The sequence below is a fragment of the Calonectris borealis genome, chromosome 22 (assembly GCF_964195595.1).
Source record: "Calonectris borealis chromosome 22, bCalBor7.hap1.2, whole genome shotgun sequence".
NCBI lineage: Eukaryota > Metazoa > Chordata > Aves > Procellariiformes > Procellariidae > Calonectris > Calonectris borealis.
This window is the reverse complement of record NC_134333.1, coordinates 2,570,189-2,579,846: the sequence shown is the minus strand read 5'-3', so window position 1 is coordinate 2,579,846 and position 9,658 is coordinate 2,570,189.

The following is a 9,658-nucleotide window of genomic DNA, read 5'->3' as shown; positions in this document are numbered from 1 at the left end:
TGCCACTGTTGCCCAGGCCCATTACCTTTACCAATTTGGCCCATTTCTGGTTTGGGGTATTCTTGGGATTTGTCTGGAGGCAGAGATCACTTGCCTTACAGTAGGGCCTCCGCTTTCTGTGCCGAGGTATTTAGGGGCAAAGGCCTTAATTCTATTATCTCTTGACGAGTGGTAATAGCGTATCCCGCGTATCTTTTACCACTCAGGACATAGCTGCTTCCATCTGTGAACCAGTTTTCTCCGTCTTCTATGGGGCTGTCTTTCAAATCTGGTCGGCTTGCGTATGTTGCTTCAATGGTTTCTAAGCAGTCACGATGCACTGGTTCTCCTGTGTTTCCCTCTAGGAAGGAAGCTGGGTTGGCAATGTTAGTGACTGTTATTTCTACATCATCCTGTTCTACCAATATAGCCTGATATCTTAGAAATCTTTGTTGAGAAAGCCAATGTCCACCCTTCGCTTCCAGTACTGCAGATACTGTATGGGACATCAGCACAGTCATTTTCTGACCCAGAGTGAATTTTTGGGCTTCTTGTATGTTTAGTATTACAGCTGCGACTGCCCGCAAGCATCCAGGCCAGCCCTTCGCAGTTGTATCCCACTGTTTGGAAAAGTAGGCAACTGCTCGTCGATCGGGACCCAAATTCTGTGCTAGTATCCCCAGTGCAACCCCTTGTTTTTCGTGGGAAAAGAGGAGAAATGGCTTACTCACATCTGGGAGCCCCAAAGCTGGAGCTGACATCAAGGCTTTCTTTAGTTTCTCAAAGGCTCGTACGGCCTGGTTGTTCCATTCAAGGTGTCCCTGGCTGGTAGTTATTAGGGCATATAATGGTTTAACAAGCAGTCCATAATTATAAATCCACAGCTGACACCACCCAGTCATTCCCAAGAAAGTCCGTAACTCTTTCACTGTTTGAGGTCTCTGGGTTTGGCAGATTGCCTCTTTGCGGGCTTGTCCCAAAGTTCTTTCCCCAGCACTGATTTCATAGCCTAAATAAATCACTTTGTGCTGTATTACTTGGGCTTCCTTCTTAGACACCCGGTACCCTTGGAGTCCCAAGAAATTTAATAGACTCACCGTCCAGGTGACACAATCGTTCTCTGTTTCGGTGGCAATCAGGATATCATCCACATATTGTAGCAGTTTTCCCTTTTCAGACGGGATTTCCCATGATTCCAAGTCCTTTGCAAGCTGATTGCCAAAAATGGTAGGGCTATTTTTGAATCCTTGTGGCAACACCGTCCAGGTGAGTTGAGTCTTGCGACCAGTTTTGGGGTTTTCCCATTCGAATGCAAACAATCTTTGGCTGGCTTCATGGAGAGGGAGGCAAAAGAAGGCATCTTTCAAGTCTATAACAGTAAACCAGGCTAATTCAGGTGTTAGTGTAGTCAACAGAGTATATGGATTTGCCACCACGGGGTAGAGATCCTCAGTTACCTTGTTTACGGCCCGTAGATCCTGGACTACACGATACGACCCGTCAGGTTTCCGAACTGGTAATATGGGTGTGTTAAAATTAGACTCACATTCTTTTAATAGTCCGAATTGTAAAAATTTTTCAATTATCGGCCGAATCCCTTCTCTATCTTCTCTCTTTAGGGGATATTGCTTAATCCTTACTGGTTGTTGGTTTCCCTTTTTAAGTTTAACTTCAATAGGTAATGCATTCTTTGCTCTTCCTGGCACATCGGTAGCCCATACCCCAGGGTATACCTGATTTAAGACTTCCTCCCTAATTTCTCCTTTTATGGAAGGACTGGTTAAGAATAAACTTAGGATTTGAATGTATTCTTGATCTTTTACTTTCAGAGAAATTTCTCCTTTTTCGAATATAATTTTTGCACCTAATTGTTCTAGTAAGTCTCTTCCCAATAGGGCCTTTGGAGAGTCGGGCATATATAGAAATCTGTGAATTCCCCATTGTTTTCCCAGTTTATATTTCAAAGGTTTACAGAAATACGCCTTTTCACTTTGGCCAGTTGCCCCCTTTACCATGATGTAATCGTTCTCCAGGGGCATCAAGTCTTGATTCAGTTTATTGGACATTCCCTTTTCCAATGACCAAATTCCTTGCACAGTGCACATTGATCCTTGCCTAACCGAGATGGTTCTCGTCTAGGCCTCCTTTCTTCCTCTTCCCTGACAGCTGCTATTATTCTCCTTCGTACCTGTTTGTATGCTTCTTCCCTGTTACTAAATACTCTCCATGCTTCATCTAGCAACACCTCCAAATTTCTACTTTCTGTAGTGTGTAGCTTCTGGAGCTTGCGCCTAATGTCCCCTGTGGACTGACCCAAAAACAGAGAGACTAGTTGTTGTATTCCTACCTCGGATCCAGGATCCAGCGGTGTGTTACGGCGCATTGCATCCCTCAGTCGATCCAGGAATTCAGATGGGGACTCGGAGGGACCTTGCTTAATTGCATATAGAGCCGACCAGTTTATGGTTTTGGGTATAGCCTTTTCCATTCCTCTCGAAATCCACTCCTGATACCCCTGTAGTTTTACCATTTCTGCAGATCTGTTCGCATCCCATTTTGGATCTTGTAGAGGGAAATATTCCTTAACATCCCCTCCTGTAGTCCTATAGTATTCATCAGCCAAACTCCCTGCTGTTTTTAAAATCAATTGCTTTTCTGTTTCAGTCATATAGTCTAATAATAATTGTATGTCCTTCCAATCAGGGTTATGTTGTTTCACAATAAACTGAAAATGTTTAGCTACACCGATCGGATCGCTCCTATAATCTTTTGCAACCCTTTTCCATTCCCCTAAATCAGTAGTGGAAAAAGGTACCTTGATTAGCATCGTCCCGCCATCAGGCGCCACCGCCTCTCGAAGAGGTGCCTGTAAGACTACTGGGGCAGTTTTCTTTCTGGTGCGGGAAGATACAGGGCTGTCCGGGGGGGGTGGAAGTTTCGTCCGAGTCCGCATCCTGTTCCTGTGGTCGAGGGGGAGGCTTAAACAGGTCAGTTAGATCTGGTTCCGGCACCTGGTGAATTTTGTTTGCTTTCAAACACCTCTGTCCAATACTGCATGCCGAGCAACACCGCTTCAGTTTACCTTTAAATTCTTTATTTTCTCGCTCAAGTGCGAGTACCATAGGGTCCTGTGGTGGTGCCATTCCACAGTCCCTTTGCCACTCCGGATGGTTTCGGAGGGTGAAAAACATATCTGCATATGAAACTTCATCCCACTTCCCTTCTCTCCTTAGAAATAGCATCAATTGTAGGAAAGTATTGTAGTCTATTGATCCATTAAGTGGCCATTTAGCCTCACTTTCCAATTTATACAATGGCCACCATTGATTACAATATTTAATAAGAATTTTTCTATTTTCCGTCCCTCCGATCCCAACGATATCTCTCCAATGAGCAAGCACACAGCCCAAGGGGCTTTTCTTCAAGACTCCCTTTTGAGTGTTACCCATTTAGTATCTTCCCTTTATTGATCTTTTCTTTTAACCTTTAATAAGATGCCGGGACTGGTTTTCCTTCCCGCACTGTCTTAGTGACTTTATCGGAGGTTTTCTTATCATAGAACCCTCTAGATATACAATACTGCTTTCTCACAAAATTCTACAATGTTTTTGTACACAAAAGACAAAGGCTCGATCCTATCATTCACTTCGTTCGTCTCCGGCTGCTCTCCTTGCGGAGATTACGGAACCGCGGATCAGAACTCCACACTCGCTTCGCAGCTGTGCTGCGTCTCACTCATACAACACAGACACTCAGTCACACAATAAATTGTTGCAACAGATAATATATGGCCATGCCACGTACAACTCCTCAGACTAGTTGTACTCCCACCCAGCAGCTGCAACCTTAAAGATGACCCAATCGCAATTGCAAGGAGGTCCGCTTACCCTTCTCCTGCTTCTTATATACCAGTCATTAGCAGGTCCGTCCTGGCTCCCAGCACTGGGATACAGCAGAAACCTCGGATTCACTCGATCTACTCCCAAGATCGCTAGCGGCCGCTCTATCGGTCAGCGAATCCCTCCTATTACCGTGCAGGGTACCCTCCTACCATATGGGGACTATGCTGCACGCCAGACGTCTCTGTGCGATTTACCAGCAGCCCCAGCCATGCGTACGACTTACAGGCCCCTCTCCTCAAACATACCTTTCCTTTCCGCGGACTCAGGAGGTTCTTGTCTACTCCCACGGTGAGCGGCTGGCAGCGGAGTCCCCTCCGAGGAAATGCTCGGGGCGCGCCCAGGGGCGTCCGCTCCCCAGCCGATCCTGCGGTGAAGCAGAGAGTCTCCTGCCTGGCTCGCCAAAACTGACTTGCGGAAACCGGACTCCACAATCTATGAGATTGTAAAGTAGGTATGTTTATTCAGCGCTGGGCGGCACGGGGGTAGTCCCACCAAAATCGTGCGCGCCTCAATGCGGCACTCACCATAAATATATACAGTAAAATATTACATATTCATAAAGTTTTGTAATATGCCTATACATATGCATGACCTGTCCCCGCTTTGTATTAAAATGAGTTCCAAGAAGTCATTTCCATAGACCCCTCCCATCTGCGCTTGCGCATTGCCTCCTAGTGGTGGTCGTCAGGGGTCGTGGGGATGAAGGCTGATAGTTCCTCTTCGTCACCGCTAGTAACCTTTTGTTCTTGCGCAGGCTCAGTTGTCTTCTTACTTTTGTCCATACCGCAGGGTCAGTTTTAGCTGGCTTCTTGAGACAAGTTTTTAGTCTTTATCGGGAGCTGTCCTTGTGAGGCGCCTCAGTTAATTTACACCATAGCTAAGTCGGCCTTATCAGGCTGAGCCGGCCTTGTGAGGAACAAAGTATCTAGCCCCTACCTACTGATTCAATTTTCTAACTACTATTAATCATTCAACTACTAAAATTCCTTAATCCCTTGTCTCACTAGAGAGCAGCATCCCTTGAGGCGCTCCTGAAGTGGGACCGAAACCTCACAAAGGTAGGTTCATCTCGGGTGAACTGCCCACCAGGGTTGTCTGCTTTTCTCCGTTGACTACAGAATGATCTGAGTTAACTAGTTAAGATTTGACTAAATATTACCTGCCTTAAGTCATGGGGCTGTGCTCCCCTTACAATATAAGCAGTTTCAGCTCCTTCTTTTTCCTACACAGAAAATCCCCATCTTAGTTCTGCTCCAGTTATCATGAGGTTCCTGCATCTGCACATAGTCCTGATCCACACAAATGAAGTGAAGCACTCCAAGAACTCCCAGAACTTTTTAATGAGTCCCGCAGTGACAGAATCTGAAATCTGCTAATTATTACTATTCTTTTCTGAATGACCAGAAGCTCAAGGTGATTTGAGATTTTGCTTTCTTCTTGAATCCCAGCACTTGCCTTACACAGGCATCAGGAATCCTGTAAGGGAAGGTTGCTGGAGTCTTCTGTTGGAGGTAGGTTTGCATCCCCTGCTCATCTGAGTAGAGCTACGCTGTATTTTGTAACTTGACAACGATGTTTAGGAGCTTTTGTGAAGTTGGATCCCAGAAAGAGCAGGTTGCTGGAGGTATTTACTCTTTCTGACAAAAATACTGAAAAGAAGACTAATTCCACGCATTGCCAATGACAGCGTATATACAGAGGAAAGAGAGTGCGGCCTCACCAGTGCCGAGTACAGGGGCACGATCACTTCCCTACTCCTGCTGGCCACACTATTATTCCATAAGCTGGAAGACAGACGTGAAATGTAGGACTACCTGGAAGTATAAAATGTGGAGCTAGAGAAAGAAGGCTCAACTGATTGATTGTGGTTTAACCCCAGCCAGCAACTAAACCCCACGCAGCCGCTCTCTCAGCCCCCCCCTCCGGTAGCATGTGAGAGAGAATCGGGAGGGCATAAGTAGGAAAACTTGCAGGTTGAGATAAAAACAGTTTAATAACTGAAATAAAACAAAGTAGAACAGTAATAATAATAATGCTAACAACAACAATAATAGAATATACAAAGCAAGCGATGCACAATGCATCGCTAACCATGTGCAGACGAGGCCCATCCCATCCCACATCGTGAGAGCCGCCACTTCCTGAATCATGCCTCCTAGTTTTTATACTGAGCATGATGTCACATGGTATGGAATACCCCATTAGCCAGCTGGGTCAACCACCCTGGCTATGTTCCCCTCCCCAGCTTCCCATGCACCTGGCAGAGCATGGGAAGCTGAAAAGTCCCCGGTGGGGGGACTGACAGCAGTGTTTTATATGTTTTATATTTTCATGCTAATATTTGAGCTCATATTCTTTTACAGAATTGGATACAACCTTGGAAAACAACTCTTTACGTCTGACCACTCCTCCCACAGATGTGCTATGTGGAGGATCCCCTGAGATTCATTGGGAGTTCAGTATACAGGTACAGGAATAATGATGTCACCTGGGTAAGCCATATAAAATGGCGAAAATAAAGTCTCAACTGGCTGTCCAGGGTCCTTCCAAAGTCAACATAATACTAGGGGTGATTTATTCCATCCTCAGGCAGATGGAGATTTCTTAGTCCTCTTCTCCGACTTCTTTGTCTGTAAGATCCACCTTCAATGACTAAAATGTGATGGGGGTGTCCCAGCTGGGACTCAGAAATCTCTAACTGTCTCACTCAGGAGTGTTGTTCATTACATATGTACAACTATATAGGTATGTGTATGCATGTATCTCTATATCTTAACTCCGCAGTCCATGGTGATTTCAGGAGTGGTGCTTGAACACGGGACGGAGTTCCCAGAGCCTGCTACTTAGACCTGAAGGTCAACAGGTCCTGTGTGAGGCAGACCTTCAGGCTCTATGTCCTTTCCTAGAGGGCAGGTGACTCAGCCCAGAGCCAGTGGGACAACTGGGCTGTGATGAGGGCACTGTGGATGGTCAGGAAGTGAAGGGAAGGCAAGGTCCAAACTAGCAGTGGAGAGCAGGCACCCCTTGCTCTGCCTGACTGTGCAGCATGTCCATGTTGGTCAAGAGCGGATTTTAACCTTGCGCAGAAGTGAGAACTAGAAGCAATGATGACATGGCGGATGCATCATGAGTCATTAGGGCTGCCTTTACACTTCCTGTGTGCACCTTCTGCCTGTAGGTCTGAGTCTCTTCTGCAAGCACCTGGAAGCTATGGAGGGGCTTCAGCATGCTTACCGGTAGAAGTTACCATCTATGGTCTTTCCCGAGACAGCACAAATGAACAGGTTCCCCCAGAGGCACCGTCAGTCAAACAAGAGAATCCTGTCATGTGGGGGGAAAAAAATGCCCTTTGGAAAGACATATCCCAGTATGCCCCTTTCTCCCCTGCCCCTCATTGACTGTAGAGGGGGCTCACCACCTCACGTTTGGAAGCCTACACTGCAAGTGCCTAAGAACAGGGGATGGTGAGCTTCACGCACACAGCTGTAAGTGCCAGGGAAATTCATCTGGTCTGTGATTTCCTTGCTTGCAGTGGATTTCATCTAATCCTGTAGAAAACAGAGTGGACTTTTTGAACAGCTGCAGTGGTATTCCTCTCAATGCCACTATTTGATTTGGCATGTGGTCAATCCAAAGCCCAAACAGTGGTGAGGTGTTTTATAATTTCCCCAGCTGGCCTTGTGGGGACAATCACAATCTAGCCCAACGGAAAGCTTAGAAACAACAGTCAGTGCTGAAGGACAGGACCTAGAGGAAGAAGTACATGGGCATGCGGAGGGTGGGGTGCACTGTGACCATGAAGATGAGAAGGTTCCCAGTGGTGGTGATGGTGTAAATTAAGCAGAATGTGAAGAACAGCAAGTGCTGCAGTTCTGGGTGGTTGCACAATCCAGAGAGGACAAAGTCGGTCAGCAGAGTGTGGTTTCCTGGTTCCGGTCCCTCTGTTGGCTTCATCTGGGAGGAATCAAATGGACAGACTGACAGAGGGGTCGTCACGGCACCAAGATCACAGTGCTTCAGCCAGTTACTCAAGCAAAGAGTGTCTTGGGAATCCCTGGAGAGCCACTGGATCAAAGGGTGCAACTCTAGAGCTGGCTTAGCTGAACAAAGAAAGAAGGCAACGGCTGTGTGTGCTGAAAGTGCGTGATGTTGGTGCTCTCTGAGTTTCATAGTTTGGGATAGTGACCAAGCACACAACTAGGAGGAGTTGGTATTTAAGGGTTGGCTCCATTAGGGGTGTAAGGTTAATTGTGCTCCCCCCAAATGTCAGGTCTGTGATCCCAACTGGTCCCATAGGTGCTCTCTGCACTGAAGGGAAAGCCCAGCTGACAACCAAAACACCCACAGTCTGAAGAAAGCAAAACCAAAACAAAGCAAAACCAAATACCCTTTGTCTGTAGACAGGCAAAGGAAGAAGGAATAATTGGAGGGAAAGCTACCCTAGAGAATGCTAAGAAAGTGTAGAGGGTGAAGCTCAGTACTACCTGCTTCATTAGTCACATCGCCTCATTACCCCGATGCGTGTTGCTGTGTGTGTGGTGCAGATGGGATATTCATGCAGTGCTGTGCCAGCCGTGGCAGCTTTGTCTTTTCTTACTGCCCAGAATGGGAAACTGATGTACAGAAAGAGAAAAGAAGAGGAGAAAGTGGTCATTGATGCTGCGTTCTTCAGACTTGTCATTTCTTACCAAAGGGGCAACCAACCCTTGGACTACACTAGTAAATCTCAAGGCACAGAATGGCTTTTGGCAGCAGAAATGTGTCCATATATGGGGACAGAGGGAGGAAGCGCCTTTTCCAATGTATGCACATGGACCTGGTCAAGAGGTCACATCACAGAGAAAGACACATCATCAAAGGAAGAGCAGTGCATACAGCCCTATCATGATTCAATCACTCCTCGTACTGACTCCATCCAAGTTCTCTTTCTGCTATAACTTCACTCACATGAGATGCCTTTTGTCCGTGAGTTTTCTAACATGAACACAAAAGTGAAAGCTGTGGATCTGGGAGTGACAGATTATTTTAACTTACAAGCACAATAAAGAAACTCCTAATGTTCTCAGGCATTTAAAGGTCTGATGCATTTAAAAGGAATCTTTCTGGTTTTGACTGTTTCCATTAACACAGAAATGACAGAACACTATGTTATTTGAAGCTCCAAAGTTTGAGAGATACCTCAATATAACCTATGCATAACAGAATAGAGAATGACATTAAAAATTCCCTGCAGTTTGTAATGACACACATTCACACTAGTTTTCTTAGCTTGTTAGATCCATGTAGCTGAAGTAGAATCTACCTAATTCTGCTCTTTGATCCCTCTTTTAGACTATTGCTTTGGTCGTTAGCTGTTAATTAAAGCTAATAAAACTCACAGTAGTCTTAGTTTTACTGATAGGTTAGAGTTTTATTCCCTAATGCAGAACACCTCTCAGAAACAACTCTCTCTTTGCGTAATTCTTCTTTAGTGGCTATGAGGACCTTTGAGTTTTGGTCTTAGGTCTTCCTTGGATTTGCTTTATGTATTCACAATAAGCATTTTGAAGTAAGGATCCTACCTTCAGGAGTTCTGCCACCCAGTGCCTCCAAAATGGATCATGCAAATTTTGCTAGAAGAATTTCCTTTGTTTTCTTACATTAGGGACAGTGTTGGGCTGATGACTCCTACAGTCAGCTTACATTGCAGATTTTAAATTGCATTTTAAATACAGATGCTCTCCTGCCACAGCTTGAATAATCTTTGACATTAGTACATGGTATATTCCATGGAACCT